This window comes from Rhinoraja longicauda, chromosome 6, assembly GCF_053455715.1.
Source record: "Rhinoraja longicauda isolate Sanriku21f chromosome 6, sRhiLon1.1, whole genome shotgun sequence".
NCBI lineage: Eukaryota > Metazoa > Chordata > Chondrichthyes > Rajiformes > Arhynchobatidae > Rhinoraja > Rhinoraja longicauda.
Window position 1 is genome coordinate 4,995,396 of NC_135958.1, and position 26,861 is coordinate 5,022,256.

Sequence of the window (26,861 nt, forward strand, 5' to 3'; positions counted from 1 at the left end):
CAGGCAGCATGGTGGCGCAGCGGCAGAGTTGCTGCCTTACAGCACCTGAGACCCGGGTTCCATCCTGACTACCGGTGCTGTCTGTATGTTTGTACGTTCTCCCCATGACCGCATGGGTTTTCTCCAGTTTCCTCGCACACTCCAAAGACGTGCAGGTTTGTAGGTTAATTGGCTTGGTATAATTGGAAATTGTCCCTAGTGTGTGTAGGATAGTGTTAGTGTGCGGGGATCGCTGGTTGGTGCGGACTCTGTGGGCAATGTTTCCCCACTGTACCTCTAAACTAAACTAGACGCCAAAAACGAAACATAGCTTGTTCCTTTTGAATAGAGTGTTTCAGCATCGTCACTTGCATGATAGACAATAGACAATTGGTGCAGGAGGAGGCCATTCGCCCCTTCGAGCCAGCCATTCAATGTGATCATGGCTGATCATTCTCAATCACGACCCCGTTCCTGCCTTCTCCCCATACCCCCGGACTCCGCTATCCTTAAGAGCTCTATCTAGCTCTCTCTTGAATGCATCCAGAGAATTGGCCTCCACTGTCTTAAGAGGCAGAGAATTCCACAGATTCACAACTCTGACTGAAAAAGTTTTTCCTCATCTCCGTTCTAAATGGCCTACCCCTTATTCTTAAACTGTGGCCCCTTGTTCTGGACTCCCCCAACATTGGGAACATGTTTCCTGCCTCTAATGTGTCCAACCCCTTAATAATCTTATACGTTTCGATAAGATCTCCTCTCATCCTTCCAGAGATGTGTGACAAACTGAAACATATCATCAACATTTCTTGCTCCAATGTGGAATGAGCCAAGCACACAAACATCCTTCTTCACGTTGATCTTTATCTTCACTAATAGGTGGTGGCATTGCTGTACTTGCCCCGCTCCCGGATTGCATTCACGACTGGATTAGATGACGTGGTTCAGACCAGCCCACTGTACAATCCTGCCGGGGTGGAGAAACCTTCAATCTGAGAAAATTGTACTTCAACATCCGCCACCTCACTCCCTCTAGACTTGAGGAACAAGCACGGGCAGGATCGAACACCTAGCAGGAGAGATTAATAACAACAAACCAGTAAGTACTAATGATCCTATAAATAACTCTGTTTTCACTGCTGCTTGTCAAGGAATGTAGGTGAGAGATGTGTGGCTAAACTCCAAGCTCTAAAATGGCAGTGGTTGGGTCCAATCATTGTTCCTTGCTGATTAGTTTAGTTTAGAGATACAGCACAGAAATAGGCCCTCTGGCCCACCGAGTCTGTGTCAACCAGCGATCCCCTTACATTAACACTATCCTACACACCAGGGATAATATTAAATTGTTTACCAGAGCCAGTTAACCTACAAATCTGCACGTCTTTGGAATGTGGGAGGAAACCGTAGCTCCCAGAGAAAACCCACGCAGTCATGGGGAGAAGGTACAAGCTCCGCACAGACGGCACCTGTAGTCAGGATCGAACCCGGGTGGTGTAAGGCAGCAACTCTACCGCTGAGCCACCATGCCACCCTATGATTAACATTATGACCTGCCTGGACACATGCAAAATTCTAACTGGCGGACACTCAGGAGGCATCTACTATTACAATGTCCAACACGATCTGTTTTACAGGTGTGGATGCAAATGTGATGAACTCCATTTTGGAGCCTCAGGGTCACTTGTATTCCCTATTTCTTGAGTAACAATATAGCTTTTCGATATAGTCATAGAGTCATACAGTGTGGAAATAGGCCCAACTTGCCTACACGGACCAACATGTCCCATCTACACTAGTCCCACTTGCCTGCGTTTAACCCACATCCCTCAAAAGCCATCCTATCCATGTACCTGTCTAATTGCTTCAGAAACGTTGCGACACTACCTGCCTCAGCTACCTCCTCCGGCAGCTCATTCCATACTCCCACTGCGTTTTGTGTGAAAAAGCTACCCCTCGGATTGCTGTCAAATCTTTTCCCCTTCACCTTGAGCCTATGCCCTCTGTGCAAGAGACTGTGCAACTAGCTGATCTATTCCTCTCATGATTTTACAATTCCTCTCATGATTTTATAATCTGTTTTAAAGTTTTTGTCCAGTGACAAAACCTATTTTCATATTGCTATTCATAATGAATAAAAGATGTCTAGATCCTGATGCGGATTCATAACCTTGGAGGGCTTGGCAAGGGAGCTAGAGTCATGGAGTCATTCATCACCGAAAAAGGTGCTTTAGTCCAACTTGTCCATGCTGACCAAGATGCCCCATCTATGCTAGTCCCACCTGCACCCGTTTGGCCGATATCCTTTCCTATCCAGTTCATGGGGATTAAGAGGGATAACAAAAGCTTTGTGAGAGAGACGGATTTCAAAGAGTTTTTCCAACGGTAGAGATAAAGTTTTATAAGGACTATGTTTGCAGAGAAAAAGTGGCACAAATCAATTTGGCTTCATTTTGGCGGAGTTGGCGGGGGAAGTCAAGATTTTTTTAATTGGTGCTAGTGGAAAACAGGGAACCAATTTAGTTGAGTTATTGCGAATAAATATTTTGCACAGGATTAGACAATAGGACTTTAAAGGTTGATCTATGCCAAGCTAAGTCAATAATCACAATCTTTTACAAGGCTATTATCATTGTTAATGCAGATGAGTTGGTTGTTGGAATTCAGTGAAGTACTAACCAGAGTTTGCTTGCTGTTGCTAAGTTCTTACCGAATATCCTTCTAGCAAGCAGGAAGGAATAAAATGAAAGTTCTGTGGTATCTTTTCTAAAGTTGCCAGTAGCAACATCTAACTTTATTAGCATTTGGGAATCAGTCACATTTAGATCTAAACAAAATAATAATTTTTATTTGGGTCCCAACTTTATCCAAATTGGTTGAGTAATGGAAATTATTAACTGGTTTAACTGTACCCTTTAGCTTTCTTGGTCGAGCCTTATTAATATAATTTATCCTTTTTACATCCTTAAGCTTGGCACTTCCAGGCCTTTTGTGCGAAATGTCTTACTGTTCAAGTCAGGGCATGGAGTTTAGGTGGCGAAGAATGCAAAGTGTAAGCACTGACAGAATTTAAATGCTTTAAATCAAATGCCTAATAAATAAATAGGTTTACAATATGCAGCTGTTGTCAGTGCAAAGTATTATGTATACGAGAAAGAATGTAAGCAACATCGGCAAACAATACAACCACAGTGAGTTAAAAGGCTGTCTAGTCTCCAATAGATTCCCCATGATGATCATTGTCTGAGATTACTTTTTTCCTCCAATTCATTTGCATTTGTGGGACAAAGAGCTTCTGTTAGGCACCCATAGCAGCACTTCACATTTTATCTCAAGGAACAGGGGCATCCAGAGGGTGGGTAGTTTTTCATTGCTTCCCTCCTTGTGAGTCCACACTGGCTGATACAAGTCTGCCTTTTTAACACAACAGAGAGCACAAGAGTAGCATTTCCCCGAGAATAAAGCCGGCTGGTTTGAAAAGCCGGCCTGGAGAATAGAGGCCTTCGCCGTGAAAAGGTTGGGGGAAAAGGGAAGGATGATCGGGATAGTTCAAATTGCTTACACAAACAGCATTGTTAGCGGGGCTATTCAGGCTGTCTGCTGCTTGGTTTTGTACTGTAAGGAAGCTGTGACTTCTGGAATGGCAACAGAGGATTCCCAGCTTCCGATGCTTGCATGTGTTAAACGTCCATGAATTATGTATGCGACTTCTTATTAAAACTCAGCAACAAGCTCTGTGCTCAGCATACCTTGTACTTGGCAGCAAGCATATACGTGTAACTTCTCCCATCTGTGAATGGGCAGAATTAGTTGTTAGCCCTTTGAATAGCTTTAATGTATTGAGTGGAACTGTTAGGTCATGATTTTTGATTCACGCTGGTGGGCTTTATTTACAGAAACATAGTAATTGCTTTTTAAAATTTGCACCATTAGGGAGCTCATTAAACCAGCAGTTTAAAAAACCTTTAAACTATATATTGAAGCTACTTTCAATTTTGAACTCAGACCGTAAAAGTGTTGGCCCGGGCGCTATTTGAACAATCTTGTCCATGCAGATTTCCATTATTGGCTTATTCTTCGAGTTCGCTATTGCTTCGGGGGCTCCATTAGTGGACTGATGCGTGCTTTGTCATGTATTTTTAAATTTATTTCTGATCTCTTATTAACAAACCTTCCAACTTTAGAAAGGTTATCAGACTGAACGTCAAACTTTTTGTTGAAGCTGTGGAGCATAAAGCAATTTGATGACTTGAGAGAGTTTGAAGAAGGGTCTCGACCCGAAACGTCACCCGTTCCTTCTCTCCAGCGATGCTGCCTGTCCCGCTGAGTTGCTCCAGCATTTTGTGCCTATCTTTGACGATTTGAAAGGGGCTACTTTTAGACTCCCAGCAACCGTGAATAGCTAAAATCCTTCGTTTTCCCCCCTCCCCTTCTCCTCTGTTGTATACCACAGCAGTAAACGAAGGAATGGCTTTATGTAAGAAATGAAACGTGAGTCGATTGTTCAGAAATAAGGGTTATTAGTGATTTTAATGAATGCATTGATGGTCCCTGTAAGACCATACTGCACTGTGAGGTTCTTCTGATGTCACCTGTAAACAGGCAAGAACTTTGACACTCGCACAGCTTGAAGCTACTTAAATCAGGGCCTCATTTACAAGACCCTGCTGCCAGTAAAATGGTCCTAATGGCATTATCCCCAGGCCTGAGGGCCAAGTTGAATAACAAAACCCAAAAGGCTCTGTTATGTAGAAAAATAAAGCTAATCTCTGATAGTATAACCTAATCTCTTCTTGATCAGTTTGCCAGCACCTCGGAAGTTGAGCTGAAAACAGAGTTTAAAAAAAGGCTGTTGTACATCTGTGGCGTGATTTTTGGTCAGCATTTCTATAATAGAAGAGTAATTTTAAATCTTTGAAAACTCTTATATTTAGTCAGCGGCAAACCATTCCTAAACTCTACAGTTCACTTTGAAGATTAAACATTTATATTCTCTGCGAGAATTAGCACAGCAGATACAACTCCTTTGAAGAGCTAGTTTTCTCATGCTACCCTAAATTATGGTTGTCATGATTTTGGTTGGCACCGAGCATACTTTACATCGAAATGCATAGACTACTGTGTAGGAAGGAACTACAGATGCTGGTTTAAACCGAGGATTGACACAAAAAGCTGGAGCGACTCAGCGGGACATGCAGCATCTCTGGAGAGAAGGAATGGGTGACGTTTCAGGTCGAGACCCTTCTCCGGACTGCTTGTGTCACTTGTAATTATATGCAAGTTATCAAGGCGTATACAAGAGTATAAGAAAATAACTGCAGATGCTGGTACAAATCGAAGGTATTTATTCACAAAGTGCTGGAGTAACTCAGCAGGTCAGGCAGCATCTCAGGAGAGAAGGAATGGGTGACGTTTCGGGTCGAGACCCAAAAGGGTCTCGACCCGAAACGTCACCCATTCCTTCTCTCCTGAGATGCTGCCTGACCTGCTGAGTTACTTCAGCAATTTGTGAATAAAGGCGTATACAACCTCGTCTGTTAATATCACAACACATTTTTATTAGCCGCATTTGCCTGCAGTTGTCCAAGGCAATACTTATGATCCCAGCAATAAAATTTGATTAAGTATCCACCTGACCTCAAATTGGAAATTTGTGTTGGAACCAACTATTATAGTTCTCGACTGTTGTTAATTTTACATGTGACTAATAAAATCCAGCAGGAGCTACAGTAGTTCCCTGCAATAGGAACTTTTACGCAGATTGTTTTGGGCTAATTTCTGAACTTATTAGTCCCGCTTTTTTGTGAAGCAAACATAACAGCACTCCAATTGTCAACGGCATAGATGTAATTTAATTTAGCTGAGTTTTTTTCGTTTTTGTGAAAGGAAGAAAGTACATCTTTTTAATGGTATACTTTTGAGAGAATTGCACACTGTGGAAATGCCAGTTAGAATAGCCCAGACTAGAAAATCCGACCTGAAACGTCACCCATTCCTTCTCTCCCGAGATGCTGCCTGACCCGCTGAGTTACCCCAGCATTTTGTGTCTACCTTCGATTTAAACCAGCATCTGCAGTTTTTTCTTCCTACAAGAAAATTGTACGCTTTCTATAAGGAAAAAAAAAGAAATTCTATTAAATTAAGGGGTGGCATGGTGGCGCAGCGGTAGAGTTGCTGCCTCACAGCGCCTGAGACCCGGGTTCGATCCTGACTATGGGTGCTGCCTGTACGGAGTTTGTACGTTCTCCCTGTGACCACGTGGGTTTTCTCCGAGATCTTTGGTTTCCTCCCACACTCCAAAGACGTACAGGTTTGTAGGTTAATTGTCTTGGTATAAATGTAAATTGTCTCTAGTGTGTGTAGGATAGTGTTAGTGTGCGGGGATCGCTGGGCAGTGTGGACTGGGTGGGCCCTACAGCCTGTTTCCACACTGTATTTTTAAACTAATGCATTTGTGTTCTTCTGAAAGTGGGTGAATGTAAACTTTTATTCTAATCCAATGGAGATGAACCAAGAAGTGATTCCAGCTTGTAATTTGTTCGAAAACTTCAAAACTCCCATAATTAAATACAATAATTCAACCAAGTTTCACAACTTTTTAAGAAGAATATTAATTCAACAAGGTGATATTGGCAATATTTTAAACTGTTTAATATCATTCTAAAAGTAAATGGCAATGCACAGTTCAATTAAATGGACATAGTTGCAAACCTTAAGATATTTTCTCCTCTTAAGTGCAATTTATAGCAGAAGATATTGAAGCCACCATTAATGTAGAACTGCTGTAAAATCAACGGTAAAATGAGACATTCAATAGGTAGTAAACGGTTTTCCTCTAATATAAACCTGAATTTATGTTATTTTTTATCAGTTTCTTCATTTGTGATATCCAATGACCCCTGATTTTTGCTATGCTCATAAAAATAGATTCATTTTCTTGATCAAACAGTTTTACATTAAACCTAAGACAGACACAAAAATCTCAGCGGATCAGACAGCATCTCTGGAGAAAAGGAATAGGTGACGTTTCTGGTCGAAATCCTCCTTTACTTTACATTAAATCTTTTCACTCTACCTCTGTACACGTGACAATAAAAGACCTTTCATGACTCTCAGTCTGAAGAAGGGTCTTGACACAAAACATCACCTATTCCTTTTCTCCAGAGGTGCTGTTTGACCCGCTGAGTTACTCCAGCTTTTTGTGTCTATCTTCGGTTTAAACCAGCATCTGCAGTTCCTTCCTACACCAATACAAATTTATTTGTGTATGACTTCATCATGTATTTTGCAGACATACTTTTGTTTACTACAGTGGTTGATAATACACTAATTTGTTAAGCGCAAGTGAGCTTTCTATATCTTTATACAGTACCGAATAACAGCTGAAAGCTGCTGAGAGCATGTCATAATAGGTTACAAAGTACAACAAAAAGTAAAACACTGATAATGCAGAAAAAAAACAAGCCATTCCAAGCTAATTTTTCTCTACCTGCGCAATGAGTTTGAAACATATATTCATAACAAAATGCCTGAGGATTTCCTTGGCTCAGACAGGATTGATGTGTTTGTGTGCTTAATTTTCATTAACAGTTCTTTATCATTCAACAAATCGAGTACAGGAACAATGATAGCCTTGAGAGTTCTCTGGGTTGTTAATGACATGGAATCGCTCACTCAATTTTGTGTGCCTGCTCCTATGAAAACTGATCTCACAGTGAAGCGCTGATGAAAAAAGTGACCTTGTAATATAATTCAAAATTCTGCTATTTATCATCATTAGTGTGCGAAAGTGTCTTTGGATTCAGTTTCCCTGATACTGCGAAGAATGCAGTCAACATTAAGAAGGGGTAACTATTCAATTTAGAGGGACATGCATTTGACGAGAATTGATCCTTAAATGGATGACAGCATTAATACCGAACTGGGGCAACATAGCCCAGAGTTAAAAGTTTCTCTACTTGAGTTTCTGCACATGAATGAGTGTTTAAAAGGAAGACAGATTTTTTTAAAATATTGATTTTTGCCACATATTGTCATCATCAATCATGTTCTGTTTGTTGACCTGGCAATGTGTTGTCAGTATTTATTTCATGCATGTTTCTAATAGGCTGCTGAACAAAGAGCTCTTCTCCAAGCAAGCATTTGATTTTAACACCTCGTCTATTAAATCATAAGTCTTCTTGTTTCTTGATGACAAAATTAGTTCATTAAGCTTCAACCAGAAAATCATAGTTATTTCTTTGGCTGGATTACATTGTTTCTCGAGTGATTTAAATAAACAATTTAAAAAAAACCAGTATACACCATTTTTCATTTAATGGCAGGAGAACTGATATTAACTCTTCAGGAGGTATTTATTTCACAAAATGCTGGAGTAACTCAGCAGGCCAGGCAGCATCTCAGGAGAGAAGGAATGGGTGACGTTTCGGGTCGAGACCCTTCTTCAGACCTGCTGAGTTACTCCAGCACTTTGTGAAATAAATACCTTCGATTTGTACCAGCATCTGCAGTTATTTTCTTAACTCTTCATGAAACAGCCAAGACATTCATTGGAAGCTACTATCTTTATAGATATGTTTTCAAGTATTCATTCATCGAAAGAACACTTTTAAATGTCAGTGCTGCATAGTCTAGAGAATTGCAGGTCACCGTTAGATAACTAATTTTATTGAATGAGCAGACCCTTTCACCATGGAGTTGAAAAAGCTAAATTGTGTATATTTCAAAGATCGGCACAAAATGCTGGAGTTCATCTTTTTATTTTAATAGAGGTGTTTGAAAAACGTATTTGATGTATAAAGAATAAAATGCGTGTCTGTTAAATATATACAACCAAAGATCTGTGCATTGAAAATATTTTTGTCAGTTCCCAGTGACGAGGAAATCTTCTGATCTGCACTCTTGATGTATTTATTGGCGTATTTATGTTTTTAAAAATATAAGTGGAAATTGTTTCCACTTTCAATACTTATGCACTTCCAATACTTGTATAATGTTCTAATATATGTGCACTTCCAATACTTGTATAATGTTCTAATATATGTGCACTTTCAATACTTGTATAATGTTCTAATATATGTGCACTTTCAATACTTGTTCCTAAATGTGTTTTTTTTTAAATAGGTAGAACTTTTTCTACTTTCAAGGCTTGTGCACTTTCAATAGGTATAAAATATATTAATATATAGGCACTTTCAATATTTGGTCCTAAATGTGATTACTATTTCTATTTTCACAGCTTTTAGGATGTGTTGTACCAGATCATACATCTCCCCGTATTTTAATTTGTCAAGTTTGTTTAATCCCTTGCCATATCTCTATGTTGGCAACTTGTACCTCTAACAAGTTGTACCACGATCAAAAAAAAAGGGCACTATTATTACATATCAAAAGCAACATTCAACCAAGCATTGCATCCCCACATTGCCGAATAGCTGTACAGATGTGGTCTTGTGTTCTGTTAGTCTGCTCGAACTTGCTGTTCATTATATTTTTATAGGTTTGTTCTGCATTCCTTTGAGTCAACCCTTAGGAGATGGAGGCCTGTTAGCTTATTACTTACATATGTTTGAGCCCCTTTACCTCAGCAGGGAAAGACAAAATATGAAGGAGTAACTGTAGATTTGGGACGGTCGACTAATCTTTCTCCACCTTGAACTAATCGACAAGCCTATGTGTTATTGCGCTGAATGCTGCTTTGCAGTACATAGCCAGTGGGGTTTCAATTTGTAGAAGCATAAACAGATACTAAACTAGAAGAAATGGTGCAGTGATTTATTAACAGAGCACAGATCAAATTATCACAGCAGTTCCCTGCTGTCAAACCAACAATTGCCTCCTTATTCCAGTTGCTACAGAGTTTTTTCTACATTATTGTCTGATTTTCTTCTGCAAGACTAAATCATTTGACCTGTGCACCGGATCATTAGAATTAACTTCAACATTTGTTTCCACTCTTTTCTTCCCTCTCCTTTTCCCAACCCTTGACTTTCTCCCTCTTGTAGTTACATTTGTACATTTCTTACAGTTCTTCTGGGACTGATTTATCATCATTTGTGAACATATATGTCTCAAAATCATGGCTTTGATCATGTTGTATTTTATAACTTGTGTCTGTTGTAGGTTTAACCTTCTGTTATGCTATTTTTAACATCCATCTTCTAAGACATGAAAGAATTATTTAGTTGGAAACAATGAAATTCTGTCCTGAAGAAATTTATCACTCCATGTCTTCCCAACTCTTCATCTGCTGTTATCATTCTTGCTGGAATTCTATTTACATCTTGTTTTTCTTCATTGATCTTTAAGTGGCTTAACTCTTGTCACCTTCCAACTTCTCTTAAATCTTTAAACTTCATGCTCCCAATCCCCAGCCCTTTTCAAATGCTTACAGTTTGATCCACTGAATCATGATTGGAATCATTTCACTGCTTCTAGAGACACAGCTGTTTTGACTAACCTTTTACTTCAGAGTACGGCCCTTGCCTCGAGAAAGGTAAGATTTAGAGAATGGAAATTCAATTAGCTGTTATCTGTGTCTCAAAATTATTCCAGGGTCCCACGAGGTATGTCGACATTCTTTTAAACATATTTACCGTGTGAATTGTAAAGAACAAATTAAAAAAACATCAACTGGAATGTATAATCCCTGCAAATAATATTTCCAATGATAAGATTTATTCCTGGATGGTAGCGACGAAAGTATATCTTCAGAGTATCAGCATAAAATATTTGATGTCAAAGTGATCATTCTTTAATGGATACAATGTTTGTTTTCCTTTAATTTAAATTATTCATTACATTTATTAGATTTTTCTTTCACTTGGAACTTTGGATCAAGTTAACACATTTTCCAGTGAAATACACTAAATCTATTTATCTTCATAAATGCAGTTTATGGAGATCATGTTGTTTGAGTAGCAAAGAATACACTCCTTTTTATGATATTAACACATGCCTTTTCTCAAGATATTTTGCATTTTGTTCGTGAGTCTATGAATTAGATTGAAGAAATTCAGTCCCAGCGAAACTTACAGGGAGGAAATAAATTGCTCCATTTTCAATGCATTGTTTAGAGTTGCTGGCTTACAGTGCCAGAGACCCAGGTTCAATCCTGACTGAGGGTGCTGTCTGTGTGGAGTTTGTACGTTCTCCCTGTGACTGCGTGGGTTTTCCGTGGGTGCTCCGGTTTCCTCCCACAATCCAAAGAAGTACAGGTTTGCAGGTTAATTGTGAAAATTGTGAAATGTCCCTAGTGTGTAGTTTACGGGGTGACGGCTGGTTGGCGTGGACTTGGTGGGCCGAAGGGCCTGTTTCTGCGCTTTGTCCCTGAAGTCTAAAGTTTAACCTGAAAAAAACCAGGGATTATTCCATTGTAAAGTTATTTAAATGGAGATGAATTTTAAATATTGAATCTGAAATCAGAAAATACTGGTAAAGGTTATGTCGATCATAAATTCCCACACAATAATAGCATGTAACTAAAAACTTGCCTTTTCTTCATTACCCACCTATATACGTATAGATAAGTAATAAAATGAGTTAATTTAACCTTTGTAAAATATACGATGTACAGCGATCCATGCAGAATAAATTGTTTTATGTGACTTATAAGTAACCAAAAATACCAATCTGTATAGAGTAGTTCTTTTATTTTTCATAAGTTAGAGAAGTTTGTGTATACTGCGAAGCTGTACCTCCATCTTTTCATCACACAAAATAAAGCAAGGGATTTATTCTGTAGGAAGGAACTGCAGATGCTGGTTTAAACCGAAGATAGACACAAAATGCTGCATTTTGTGTCTACCTACCTCAGGGATTTATTCTGTTGGTTGTTTGTATACAAATGGAGAAGGGAGTTCTTCAATGCCATGTTTTCTTTTGTGAAACCGGTCCCCCCTTTCATGTTATAATCCAAGGAACAAACAAGGTGTATTTTAGATTAGTGTTTGATGGGGGCTCAGGTGTCGAGATCATCAAGATATCATATTTGTCCAAATAATTCAAGTGACAGACATGTTGATTGTATTATCTTTGAGGGGAAGAAGCTTTGAACCTGCCGCTTAGAGCAGCCCATGTACTTTCTCAAATCAGTAAAGGCTCTGGTCAGTAGATAAGGACTCCTCACCACTAAAGGGTAACTGGCTGCCTTTCATCTTCCATTTCAATGTGTAAGCGCGATGTTTGCTTATCCTAGCCCTTGGTTTGGCAAGGGGATTTTTTAAAGTCACCTCCGTTATTTAGCTTTTACGCACGATATTCCAAAGAAATTAGCTGAAAATGTTCTGAATGTTTAAAAAACTTCTGCTGAACACGTTCGACCGTAATGTATTAAGTGCCATAATAGATGATAATGATAAATGTCAACTCCAAGCTACATAAATGAAAGATAGAATATTTAGAGTTACTGATATGCATTATATTGGTAAGATGGGCCTTTATTCATGGTGTAAGCATGAAAAGTTATAGGTTTGAACGTTCATCTCATCATTGTAAGAATAATTGAATGGTCACATCTGTTTCACCTTTGCACACTTAAGCAACTTGACATTATCGGGGCCAGCTTTCCCAATTTGCCAATAGTATTAATTTAAAACAAAATAATTATGTGATATATTATTCACAATGAATAGACCGATATAAATAGTTTGCAGCATTTGTGCAAACGGTGGTCTTTTTATTTTGCCAAAAGGGGAAAGAAAGATTATTTCTATGAGGCTAAATTGTGCTGGGCGGCATTATCAGCGGAAAGACTCTACATTTTGACAGGCTGCACAGTATAATGATTAATTACTTCTCAGCTTCATTGGACTTTTCTAATTTCCTTTTGCCATTTGCTGGAGGCTGTGAGCGATAACTGCTGCTCTTATTACGTTGTGCAAAAGGGGAATGTCTCTCACTGCCTTCATTCCACAAGTGTGCGGAATGAAATGCTGGTTCCTGCGAAATAGGCTCCTGACCCATAATCATCATCCCTCCCTGCCGGAGAATCTCTTTCGCATCGGATGTCAAGTTTATGAACTCAAATCAAACTTGTCATGTACAATAGATGCTGCCTGTCCCGCTGAGTTACTCCAGCATTTTATGTCTACCTTCGGTTTAAACCAGCATCTGCATGTCTTTCCTACACACGTACAAATAGAACATAGAGTCGTACAGCGTGGAGACAGGCCCTTCGGCCCAACCTGCCCACACCGACCAACATGTCCCATCTAAACTGCATGTGCCCCATATCTCTCTAAACCTGCCCAATCCATGTATCTGTTTAAATGTTTCCTAAATGTTGCAACAGTCCCTGCCTCAGCTACATCCTCTGGCAGCTTGTTCCATACACCCACCACCCTTTGTGTGAAAAAGTTACCCCTCAGATTCCTATTAAATCTCTCCCCCTTCACCTTAAACCTATGTCCTCTGGTCCTTGATTCCCCTACTCTGGGCAAGAGACTCTGTGCATCTACCCAATCTATTCCTGTATGACTATAACTTTAAGCAGTATGTTTATCATGAAGAAGAAATTGATTTTGTGGAGATGCTGTATGCTGCGGTCAAGTCATTGTCCACTGGTAAATGTCAAGGTTAATACTTAGAGTCATAGAGTAGTACAGTGTGGAAACAGGCCCTTCGGCTCAACCTGCCCACGCCGACCAACATGTCCCATCCACACTGGTCACACCTGCCTGCATTTGGCCCATATCCCTCTAAACCTGTCCTATCCATGTTGCTGTCTAAATAGTCCTTCAACGTTGCGACAGTAGAACATTACAGCACAAATAAACATGTCCTTTGGCCCCCATGATGTCAATCTAAACTATTCCCATCTCCCAGCCATTGCTTTGTGTTCCTCTATTCCCTGCGTGTCCAGGTGCCTGTCCTCGTGCTTCTTAAAAGACCTTATCATACCTACTCCTACTGTCTCTCCTGAAGGTGGGTTCCAAGCACCTACCACTCACGGTGTTTAAAAAAACCTCGTAAATCTCCTTTAAACTTTTTGCCCTCCCATCTGAACCTATGCCCTCTAGTAATTGACCTTGAGAAAAAGATTCTGACCCTCCACCTTATTTATGCTTCTCGTAATTTTATATACTTCTCTCTGGTCGTTTCTGATGATCCCATAAAAACAATCCATGTTTGTCCAACCTCTCCATGTAGACTCTGCACTGCAATCCAGGCAACATCCTGGTGAACCTCTTCTGCACCCTCTCCAAGGCCGCCACATCCTTCCCATCGTATGGCGATCAGAACTGTACACAATACTCCAAATGTGCCCAAACGATGAAGCAACCAATGTGAAGTTTCTTCCAGTTGCAACACTACTTTCTAACTTTTATCCACAATGACATGACCAATGAAGGAAAGCATGCTGTATGCCTTTTTTTAATCACCCTGGGAGCTTGTATTGCCGCTTTCAGGGAGCTCAGGACTTGTGCCTCACACAGTTCCTCTGTGCATTAGTGCTCCCAAGAATTCTGCATTTACTATATACTTTCTTCTTGCACTTGACTTCCCAAACTGTATTTCCTCACATCAGCTGGGTTAAACTCCATCTGCCATTTCCCTGACTAAATTTGCAACCGATCTATACACTGCTGCATCATTTGCCAACCTTCGTTACTACCTACAACTCTGCCAACGTGATAACTTAACCCAATGCAGAAGAGGTTTGCTGCCCAGAACACATATTTTCTGAATGTGTAGGAAGGAACGGGTGACGTTTCAGGTTGCAAAACATACTTGGCTAATAAAGTATTATTGTGATTGTGATTGTGAACTGCAGATGCTGGTTGACACCGAAGATAGACACAAAATGTGGTGAATCTGTGGGATTCGTTGCTGGAGTAGGCTGTGGAGGCCAGGTCAATGGATTTTAGGTCAGAGGTACTGTAGATAGAATCTTGATTAGTACGGGTGTCAGGAGTTATTGGGACAAGGCAGGAGAATGGGGTTAGGAGAGAGAGATAGATCAGCCATGATTGAATGGCGGAGTAGACTTGATGGGCCGAATGGCTTGATTCTACTTCTATCACCTATGACCATGAAAATGCTGGAGTAACTCACAGGCAGCATCTCTGGAGAGAAGGAATGGGTGACGTTTCAGGTCGAGACCCTTCTTCAGACTCTGAAGTCTCTTTTATACCACGACATTTACTAATCACTTTCTATGTTCAGATAACAATGACAACAACAAACTATGTCTCACTTTTCCTTTTGTAAAATGTCTGAAACTCTTCCTCAGACAATATCAAGCAAAATTTAATCTTAAATCCCATAAAAAAATATTAGGCAAACCTGTAGAACGTAGTAAAAATCTCACTCTCCTAAATGTTTACATTCATAACAATTTGCATCATATAAATGGAAGTTCAACAGTATCAAGCATTTATTGAAATTATTGGAGCTATCATTAATATTTTAACAAAATTCAATTTTTATTCTCGTTGCTGTAGATTACTTCACGTCATTTTGATTAAATGTGCAATTAGCATGGATTTTCAATTTCAGATATTAAATTGGTGGAAAGAAGCTTTCTATCTTTTACAGGGAAATGGGATGGTTTCAAGGTGAAAATGTGCCCCATGCTTGACCAAGTACAGAAAAAAACCAATTGACAATAGATTAATATTCCCAGAATTTCTCCACTTTATAACTATATTTTAAATCATGTTTAGTAAAAGCTCAAAAAAATGGTCTAATTAAAATGAAGTGTGTCTAGTTTGGTTTAGTTTAGAGATACAGCGTGGAAACACACCCACCAGCGACCCCCGTACACTAACACTATCCTACACACTAGGGACAATTTACAATTTTTACCAAAGCCAATTAACCTACAAACCTGGATGTCTTTGGAGTGTGGGAGGAAACCGGAGCACCCGGGGAAAACCCACGCAGGTTACGGGGAGAACGTACAAACTCCGTACAGACAGCACCCGTAGTCAGGCACGAGCCCAGTTCTCTGGCGCTGTAAGGCAGCAACTCTACCGCTGTACCACTGTGCCACCCACTTTTGTATTTGTGTTATTGAAGTGTACCTTTAAAATATTATGCTAAAGAATAAAATTTTAAATAAATAACAATAGATTTGCACTTTGAGCTTAATTAGAATTCTTTCATTTAGATTTAATGTATGGAAGATATATTTATTTCAAAAACAAAGACGACAGCAGTAATAAAAGCTTTGATAATATCTTTGAAAAGATCACAGGTCAGGTAGCATCTGCAAAGACATTAATAGAATTAACGTTTCAATTTGACTGTCTTTCATTTGAATGGTTTTATTTAATATGTCTAGCCCATGTTATGATGTACAGTCAACTCTCATTATAACGAATCATGGGGGGGGGACGGGGACAATGGTGTTCATTATTGCTGATTGTCTGCTGTAACAGAGTGAGGGATTATCATTGTATAAGTAGTAGAAACGAACAACTGCAGATGTTGGTTAATGCACAAAAGGATACAAAGTGCTGGAGTAACTCAGCAGGTCTGGCAGCATCTCTGGAGAACATGGATAGGTGACGTTTCTGGTCAAGATTTAGATTTTAGATTTTTAGATTTAGAGATACAGCGCGGAAACAGGCCCTTCGGCCCACCGAGTCTGCGCCGCCCAGCGATCCCCGCACATTAACACTATCCTACACACACTAGGGACAATTTTTACATTTTACCCAGTCAATTAACCTACATACCTGTACGTCTTTGGAGTGTGGGAGGAAACCGAAGATCTCGGAGAAAACCCACGCAGGTCACAGGGAGAACGTACAAACTCCGTACAGACGGCGCCCGTAGTCGGGATCGAACCTGAGTCTCCGGCGCTGCATTCGCTGTAAGGCAGCAACTCTACCGCTGCGCCACTGTGCCGCAAAGACCCTTCTTCACACTCTCGGTCTGGAACCGGGCCTGGAATCCAGGTTAGTTGACCGCCCCGGCCTGCTGGCGGCCGGGGGAGGGGCGAGGGTCAGTGGAGTCGATGGTCACGGCCCACAGATGGCCAGAATGTGCGTAAGGGTCGGCGATGGTGTTGGTGGTGACCGGTGCGGCCTGGAAGTGGCCAAGGGAGCTGCGTGGGCCGGCGGTGGCGGCAGTAGTTCCGGGGAGACGGTGAGGGTCAGGGGTAGTGTAGGCAGCCCAGCCTGGCGGTGAAGGTCGGTAGGTCTGTCCGCTGTAACCGAAATTCGTTATAAAGAGGTACGTAATAATGGTTTACTGTACTGTACAGCAAATACTACATTTTAATACAGTACATTCCAAAAATATTTCATAAAGTTTACTGTTCCTTGCTTATAAGTAGTAAACATAGAAACATAGAAAATAGCTGCAGGAGGAGGCCATTCTGCCCTTCGCGGCAGCACCGCCATTCAATTTGATCATGGCTGATCATCCAGAATCAGTACCCCGTTCCTGCTTTCTCCCCATATCCCTTGATTCCGTTAGCCCGAAGAGCTAAATTTAACCTTTGAATACATCCAGTGAATTGGCCTCCACTGAGTTACTCCAGCATTTTGTGTCCATCTTCTGTTTAAACCAGCATCTGCAGTTTCTTCCTGCACATCAGGCATTCTCAAGCAGTTGCACACTTAGATTATTGGATGTGCGTAGCTCCAACAATTTGGCACTCTTAATTATAAGTACCATGTATATAGGAAACACACTCAGTCGTTCTGGTGGTGCCACCGAATACGTGTATTGACCGAGTCAACAACAACATTGGGCATGACTAATACACGAGTCTTTGGCACGTCCTTTACATTGCACATCGTTTTAAACACTGGCTCATTAACTCTGATCCTGATGCCATTGATATCCGGTAATAGAGGCCTTTTTGAGCTCACTGCTCTTATGAATAAAAAACCTTGTCAAACTCAACAGAATTGTCTTGTGGGGAGGGGGAGGGGGGGCGGTGGGGGTGTTCAAATCATGAACAACAGTGGTAGTAGTCCTTGTATGTTTGGGGTGCACTCCAGAACCACAGAACATATAACAGCACAGCACAGCAAAAGGCCCTTCGGCCCACAATGTCCATGCTGGACATGATGCCAATCGACACATCCAACAAGTTTATCTTTTTTATCAAGAGATAGGACCATTGAGACCTGTGGGCAGCAGAAATGATCCTATGACTAGGAAGGAACTGCAGACGCTGGTTTACACTGAAGATAGATGCAAAATGCTGGAGAAACTCAGCGGGGCAGGCAGTATCACTGGAGTGCAGGAATGGGTGATTTTTCGGGTCGAGAACCCTTCTTTTGAAACGTCACCCATTTCCTCTCTCCAGAGATGCTACCTGTCTCACTGAGTCACTTCAGTATTTTTTGTGCCTACCTGAGGTATGATCCTACCTTTGGCAATTGGATGTGAAGCAGTCAATGGATGGGGCAGTGCGTAGTTGTGTAGGTTTGCTCAATAAGGGTGACTATGAGTATATTGGGGTGGATTTTTACCGACTGGGACGGGACATTTCTGCCAGTATGTTGACTGCTTTTACACGCCACCGTGAAGTGTCGATGAATCAAGTAACTAGGTTCCTCAGAGTTCGACAACTAAACAAAACATTGTCATCATGGTTCAGTTTCCAAGACATCCACAGGGGTCTTGTTATCTAATCACGTTTCTTCACTTCGCTAACTCATTCAATATGCTTCACCCACTGATATATGCTTAGAAATGATCTTAGTATATTGTAGACATTAGACTTTAGAGAAACAGCGCGGAAACAGGCCCTTCAGCCTACCGGGTCCGCACCGAACAGTGATCACCCCACTTTCCTCTACACCAGGGACAATTTATAAATTTACCAAGGCCAATTAACCCTCAAACCTGCATGTCTACAGGGTGTGGAAGGAAACCGGAGCACCCGGAGAAAACCCACGCGGTGATGGGGAGAACGTACAAACTCCGTACTGGCAGCCCCCCACCACAGTCAGGATGGAACCCGGGTCTCTGGCGCTGTAGGGCAGCAACTCTACTGCTGCACCACCCTGCATGACACCAGCAACCGTTGGTGCCATCTCCCTGCCTGGGCGGGGAGTGAATGCACTTGGACATTTTTGCCTTGTCGCTTGCCTTGATAAAAAAAAAAAGCAAATAGACGATTTTGCCCTATATATCAATCAGACGTTGACAGAAAAGGCAGTGATCCAGCACAACAGTTTCCCCATGTTTACTTCGGAGATCCCTGCAAGACTGCCACTGAATTAAAGGAGGACTTGCATGGAATATCCTGGCAAAGCTCGTAATGAGAAAAGCAAAGTGTACTACAGTGGGGGTATGCTATGGTGAATATGTTGTATATGCTTTCAATAAGAGTACTAAAAATAAAGCATGTTATTTTAGGAAGTGTTACAGGGGCAGTCAGCAGGAATGAAAAATAATAATCTGGTGCTGAAATTCAGCAGGGGCTGTCTTGATCTCCTGCTGAAGCTGCTGAAGTTATAACAGGAGATGGAGGGAACCCCTGTGGAATTTCAGCCCCTTTATGTTTAGGTGCTGAAGGCTTTGAAGACTTGAGTTTGTAGATTTCAAATACTGACAGTCCGCATTCTACACATGCATTACTTTTCCGCCACGCGTTTTCTGATGTGAGCCGAGAACTAAGTGTTGTATTTAACAATTTTTTTACTGTTGTAATAAAAACATTTTTTTTTTGATTCATGCACATAAACCAAGGACTCATTTCTGAACGATATCCCGTGTGGAATAGAAAGACTTTTGTGAGGTTTTATGAGAACTCTTCTCCGTTGATATGGAACACAGTTGTCCGGAAAAGGTAACGTAACGACACATGCCATGAAATGAGGCTCGGTTCAATCTTCTAGGGGTTTTCATTTGATGCCAGTTGCTTCTTGAATTTTACAAACAATCACAGAAAGCGGGTCACCATCGAAGGGATCTACAGGAGTCGCTGCCTCACAATGGCAGCCAGCATCATCAGAGACCCACACCACCCTGGCCACACTCTCATCTCACCCCTGCCATCGGGAAGAAGGTACAGGAGCCTGAAAACTGTAACGTCCAGGTTCAGGAACAGCTTCTTCCCGACAGCCATTAGGCTATTAAACACCACAACCTCCAAATAAAGTCCTGAACAACATAGACATTATTGTTATTATCATTCTATTATTGTTTGTTTTTTACATGTACGTATGTGCGCATGTGTGTTTACGTATGTATGTATATATATATATATATACACACACACACACACACACACACACACATATATATGCATGCACACACACACATATATATATATGTGTGTGTGTATTTATATATATGTACATGTATATGTATACATACACTTACTGAACTTTTTTTTCCCGTTTATTACATTGTTTACAGTGTACTATGTTTACATATTCTGTTGTGCTGCTCCAGGTAAGAATTTCATTGTTCTATCTGGGACATATGACAATAAAACATTCTTGACTCTTGACTCTGGACCCTTGACATGCGAAAATTACGACATGTTTTCTGCAAGAAAATTCCCATTGAAGTGAAGCAAACAGTCCACCTTGGCCTAAGCGCTCTCCCGATTGCCAAAGACTTTAACTCCCCGTTCCATTCCTTCACTGCCCTTTCTATCCTGGGCCTCCTCCACTGTCAGAGTGAGGCCCAATGCAAATTGGAGATATAGCACCTCATTATTTCGCTTGGGGAGCTTACAACCCAGCAATATCAGTATTGATTTCTCTAACTTCAAGTAACTCTTGCTTTCCCTCTCTTTCTCTCACTGTCCCTCTCCCACCCTAGTTCTCCGACTAGTTTCACTGTCCTGATTAATTTAATCTCTCCTTTCTAACCCCATTCTCCTGCCTTCTCCCCATAACCTCTGACACCTGTACTAATCAAGGATCTATCTAAGGTATCACAAAATGCTGGAGTAACTCAGCAGGTCAGGCAGCATCTAGGAGAGAGGGAATGGGTGACGTTTCGGGTCGAGATCCTTCTTCAGACATCAATCTCAGTCTCGACCCGAAACGACACCCATTCCCTCTCACCTAGATGCTGCCTGACCTGCTGAGTTACTCCAGCATTTTGTGATACCTTCGATTTGTACCAGCATCTGCAGTTATTTTCCTACAAGAATCTATCTACCTCTGCCTTAAAAGTATTCATTGACTTGGCCTCCACAGCCTACCGTGGCAATGAATTCCACAGACTCACTGCATTTTGTGTCTATCTGCGGTGTAAACCAGCATCTAAACCAGTTCCTCCCGAGACATTCAGAAAATATTTGTTCTGAGCAGCAAACATCTTCTGCACTGGGTTAAGTAACCATATCAAGAATCTATCTATCTCTGCCTTTAAAAATATCCATTGACTTGGCCTCCACGGCCTTCTGTCGCGATGAATTCCACAGATTCACCACCCCTGCGTTACTGACGTTATTTTCTCCTGTTTCTCAGTGGGTTCCTTGCACTTTCTTAGTGTGGTTTGATAGGATTGTGCAGTTGGGAGCATGGCAGTTAGACGGAGGTGATAACGTGCATAAGTATTCTTCGGGCATTGACATTTATATGTTGACAAATTTAGTATTCGTACCACTTTTATTTGAAAAATAAGGTGGCCAGGGCAAGCTTATTTTCATTACTTTGAGCTCAAAACGCCCGCACAAATCCTTTCATTTTGAGGGAGCGTTTTAAGGGGTTATTTCAACATATTATCTATGTACCCCGGAGAAAGGTTGACAGGTGCTTATGTTAATGGTGGGCACGCACACAGGATTATGAGAATCTCTTGGATATATCTAGAGTTTAACATGGAAGCGTTGCTTCAATGATATAAAATACTCTTTTGACCTTGCGTAGACTTCTATTGTGTTTACCGAATGCCTGTCAGTGATGCGGGTGGCTTTTGGGGCCAGGTACCCGGATATCTCGACAACTGACAGATAAGAGCTTCCTTCCACTAATGTGTCGAGACACTCACCAGCAACACTTGAACCTGCTGGGAATCTGCGCTGCAGTGCAGGCATGGAGATGTACAAGCTTCAGACAGTTGGGAACCTATGCCTCATATGAATAATTGCATTGCATCTACTGGTGTTGAATGTCCCAGATAGGGCCGCACGGTGGCGCAGTGGGTAGAGCTGCTGCCTTACAGTGCCAGAGTCCAGGGTTCGATCCTGACTACGGGTGCTTGTCTGTATAGAGTTCTGTACGTTCTCCCCGTGACCTGCGTGGTTTTCTCCGAGATCTTCGGTTCCAACACTCCAAAGACGTACAGGTTTGTAGGTTAATTGGCTTGGTATAAATCTACAATTGTCCCCAAGGCAGTGCGTAGGGTAGTGTTAATGTGCGGGGATCGCTGGTCAGTGCGGACTCGGTGGGCCGAAGGGCCTGCTTCTGTGCTGTATCTAAACTAAACTGAACTAAACTCTGAGATCCATGCACTTTAAGGTGATGGGTCTGAAGAAGGGTCTCGACCCGAAACGTCGCCCATTCCGTCTCTCCTGAGATGTTGCCTGACCTGCTGAGTTACTGCAGCATTTTGTGAATAAATACCTTCGATTTGTACCAGCATCTGCAGTTATTTTCTTATACTTATTGAGATGGGAACTCAGTTCAGATAATACCAGCCAGACTTTAGATTTTAGATTTAGATTTAGAGATACAGTGCAGAAACAGGCCCTTCGGCCCACCGGGTCCGCGCCACCCAGCGATCCCCGCACATTAACACTATCCTACACCCACTGGGGACAATTTTTTTAAACATTTGCCCAGCCAATTAACCTACAAACCTGTACATCTTTGGAGCGTGGGAGGAAACCGAAGATCTCGGAGAAAACCCATGCAGGTCATGGGGAGAACGTACAAACTCCGTACAGTGCAGCACCCAGTAGTCAGGATCGAACCTGAGTCTCCGGCGCTGCATTCTCTGTAAGGCAGCAACTCTACCGATGCGCCACTCACAGGCCAATGCGGATATCTTCAAAGGGTCTTGGTAGCTGAAACTTTTCACACAGAGCTGAAAAATCAGATGTTCTCAACAGTAATTAACTCCAATCTCCATTATTTTGGAAAATTGGTGTGAATTCATTGACACAGACGGTGGTAGAGGCAATGTCATTGAGTACTTTGAAAGTGGAGATTGCAAGGTTCTGATCTTGTAAGGATGCCAAAGGTTACAGGGAGAAGGCAGGAGAATGGGTCTGAGATGGAAAAATAGATCAGCCATGATGGAAAGGCAGAGCGGACTCGATGGGCCAAATGGCCCAATTCTCGTCCTATGTCTTATGATCTTCTGATTTTGTGAAGTAGTTGCCAGCATCTTGCTTCATGATTCAGAAGGCAAACACCATCTCTCTAAACTAAATTACATAAAGGCATAACAAAAAGTCAACTCAAAATAGCATTCAAAACAGTCTCGCCTGACGTAGTTACAAATTCATTGTAATTTTAATTCCAGTCACCAGAGAGGAAATCCTTATATGGTAGCAATGTTAGCCTACCTGCCAGATTAGAGGGTTTACTTTAGAAATAGTATATAATATCTGATCTAAATAATCATTTTTCACATCGGAAGAGATTTTGACAGTATTGAATGTTCGTACTAGCATTGGTCTATATTTAAGGGATGTCTAAATTTGAATTTTCATGCTTATTGAAACATCTCCCTTCTCTGTGTGTATTTGCAAAATGAACACTTAATCTGCCATTGACTTCATTGTCATTTCCTCTCCCTCATACGGTAATGGAGCACTTGAGATATCATCATTTTTAGTGTGATACTAGACCAAGTGGACCCGTTGGGCCCAAACCTTTCCTGCATTGGTGCAACACCCTCTCCTACCTTCTCTCCCCCCTTCTCTGCCCCCCTTCCTTCCCCCCTCCCCTCCCCTCCCCCCTCCCCTCCCTTCCCCTCCCCCCTCCCCTCCCTTCCCCCCCTCCCTCCCCCTCCCTACACCCTCCCTCCAACCCCTCCCTCCCTAGGAGATAGATTTAAACTTTAAAATGTGAATAACTTTAAAAATATGACACCGATTTCAATGAAACATCTTCCATTAGCACCAAAGGGACGACGGTGAGTAAGGTGGGCCTAAAATTGTCGCGCTATCGTGTACCGTTTTGGCTGTAGTTCAGGAACAAACAAACAAACAAATGAGAGCTTTAGTATATAGATTGGCTGTGTTCTCTTCATTCTAATGTTGCAGAGTGAACTGAGAAAAGCCTCTAATGTCCCGTAATCTGTCTGCTTGTTAATTTGACCATTTGTTTGATTTTTGGTACAAAGAAATGAAGGAATATGATGAGATCATGATATTTTAAGTCAATATTTATTAAAAAATCAATCTAGATGAAAATCTGCCCATCCCTCTAATTAGATGAGGCAACGAGAGGTCGATGTTTAATTGCAAAAGTAATTACATGGAGCAGATAGCCAGTGACATTTGATTATCTAGTTGATTGATTAAAAACCCTACCTCATGGAGCAGATTGTCAGCTTTGGGATTCCAGACAATAGAGAAAGTTGTCCTGTTAGCAATCATGAATTTCAAGGATGAAATTAAAGGAACTAAACACACTCCAATCCTTTTAAACCACAGACATGTGTGGGTCAGGCCACTGCTTGACTGAGATACGGAAAAGGCCTGGGTTTAGATATATCAGGGAACGATGAATTGGAAATGGGGGGTAAGATACAATAGTCTGTATTAAATGTAGGCAAAAGATAGACACAAAAGGCTGGAGTAACTCACCGGGCCAGTCAGCATCTCTGGAGAAAAGGAATAGGCAACGTTTCGGGTCAAGATGCATCTTCGAATGTAGACATCCTGGATTTTCTGTTTTCATGTGTCCCTAACCAATGTCTCCTCTTCATCTCAGATAGGCACAAAATGCTGGAGTAACTCAGCGGGTCAGGCTGCATCTCTGGAGAAAAGCAGCTTCTCTCCAGAGATGCTGCCTGTCCTGCTGAGTTACCCTAGCATTTTGTGCCTATCTCCAGTGTAATCTGCTGTGCCTTCCCATGCATTTTGTCTCCATTCCTTCTGCCATGTTCATTTGTTTCTTCTCACCAACCAATAATGAGATGCATTGTGCTGGCAAGTTGTTTTATACACAGAGGGTGGTGAGTGCCTAAAATGCACTGCCAGGGGGTGGTGGTGGAGGCAGATACCATAGTAGGGTTTAAGAGACTTATGGAGAGGCAGGGAATGCAGGGACATGGATTATGTGCAGCCCGATCAGAGTAGCACGGTGGTGCAGCGGTGGTGGTGGTGCATCAGAGTAGCATGGTGGTTGTTGTCTTTTAGTGCGAGAGACCCGGGTTCGATCCCGACTATGGGTGCCTATTTGTACGGAGTTTGTACGTTCTCCCCTTGACCTGCGTGGATTTTCTCCGGGAAGCTCCGATTTCCTCACACACTCCAAAGACGTACAGGTTTGTAGGTCAATTGGCTTAGTATAAATGTAAGTTGTCCCTAGTGTGGTGCAGGACAGTGTTAGTGTGCGGGGATCGCTGGTCGGCGTGGGCCGAAGGGGTTTGATTCCGCATTGTATCTCTGAGTTGGTCTTGGCATCTTGTTCGACACAGACATTGTGGGCCGAAGGGTCTGTCCCTGTGCTGTACTGCACTGTTCTGCGTTCGATGTCCGTATTGGCTTCAGCTGCAGAGGCCTCCCCCGGCCTCTACTACCACTGTAGATTTCCAAAATGCTTGTGAATTATCGCATATGGGCCTCACAGCATCAGGCAGTTCCCTCTGCAGGCAAACACAAAGCAGCGGGACTTAATACATTTCTATGAAGTTTACCAAATTTGCAGGATCAGTGGGGAGGATCCAACAGGGAGACGCTCCCACTGCCTCCAGCACCTTTGAAGCGGCGGATGGTCCCGATACTTAGCAATCTGCTGATAGTGCTGCACCAAAACCCATCCAGTTAATCTCTGCAGCAAAGATTAGTTTATTCGATTAATGTTATTCCACAGGGACCTTCTGGTGACTCCCTGGAAACCCACCAGTGTATCTTATTCTAACCTTTTCCCGGCTAAGAGGGTTCAGAACAACATTTTTTTTTTGGCTTCCCTTTTATATAGCGGAAAATAAATTGAAAATGTTTCCTTAAAGTCAAGGTTTTAAATATGAGATAAAGGTCTGCCCCCGAAGGACTTCTTTTTTTGTTTAAGAGAACAATAAAAATACACAAATGTGTTTCTTGTCAACTCTCATGTTAATCCCTGACTTTAGCCAATCCTACCTAACTGTTTACCAAGGAACAACAGACCTTTGAAGTAAAATTATCTTTTCATTCTGCAGAGGGCAAACTCAGCTTCAGAAAATTATATAATGCAATAGAATATCTTCCGCGTTTCTACTCAATGCAGTGCAACATAATGTTTTCCATGGGGCATTTTAAACTGTTCATGGCACAGATTTTGTACCCTCAAAAAATCACCAGAAAGGTAATTACAGATGGTTCCAGTTAGTATCATTCACCAAGGATTCAAGCTGAGCTATTGAATGTTGACATTCTGTGCTTATCTAAAGCCACTTTCCTACACAAAACAAGCCTCCCAAACCGCACCATTCCACTTTTCTTTTTTGCTAATTGAAATTTTTAGTTTTAGTTTTAGACATAAAGGCCCTGAGGCCCACTGAGTCCGCACCGACCAGCGATCCCCACACATTAACACTACCCTGCACACACGCATGGGCCAATTTTAAAAAAACATTTATACCAAGTCAATTAACCTACAAACCTGTGCGTCTTTGGAGTGTGGGAGGAAACCAGAGATCTCGGAGAAAACACGCGCAGGTCACGGGGAGAAATTACAAACTCCGTACGGACAGGCCCCCGGTAGTCAGGATCGAGCCGGGTCTCTAGCGCTGTAAGGCAGTGGGTCTATCGCTGTGCCACTGTGCCAACCTCCTCTCACAAATGAACAATCAAA

At 41.8% G+C, this 26,861-nt stretch overlaps 1 long non-coding RNA gene across 1 annotated transcript in view; it reads left to right on the forward strand.

The window, feature by feature from the left end:
* Nucleotides 1-888: 888 nt before the first annotated feature.
* Nucleotides 889-26,861, forward strand: part of LOC144594192 (uncharacterized) — an 82,275-nt gene continuing 56,302 nt past the window's right edge. Inside the window, exon 1 of the long non-coding RNA XR_013547363.1 lies at nucleotides 889-1,078. This is a non-coding gene — a long non-coding RNA (uncharacterized LOC144594192). The remainder of the gene's footprint in view (nucleotides 1,079-26,861) is intronic.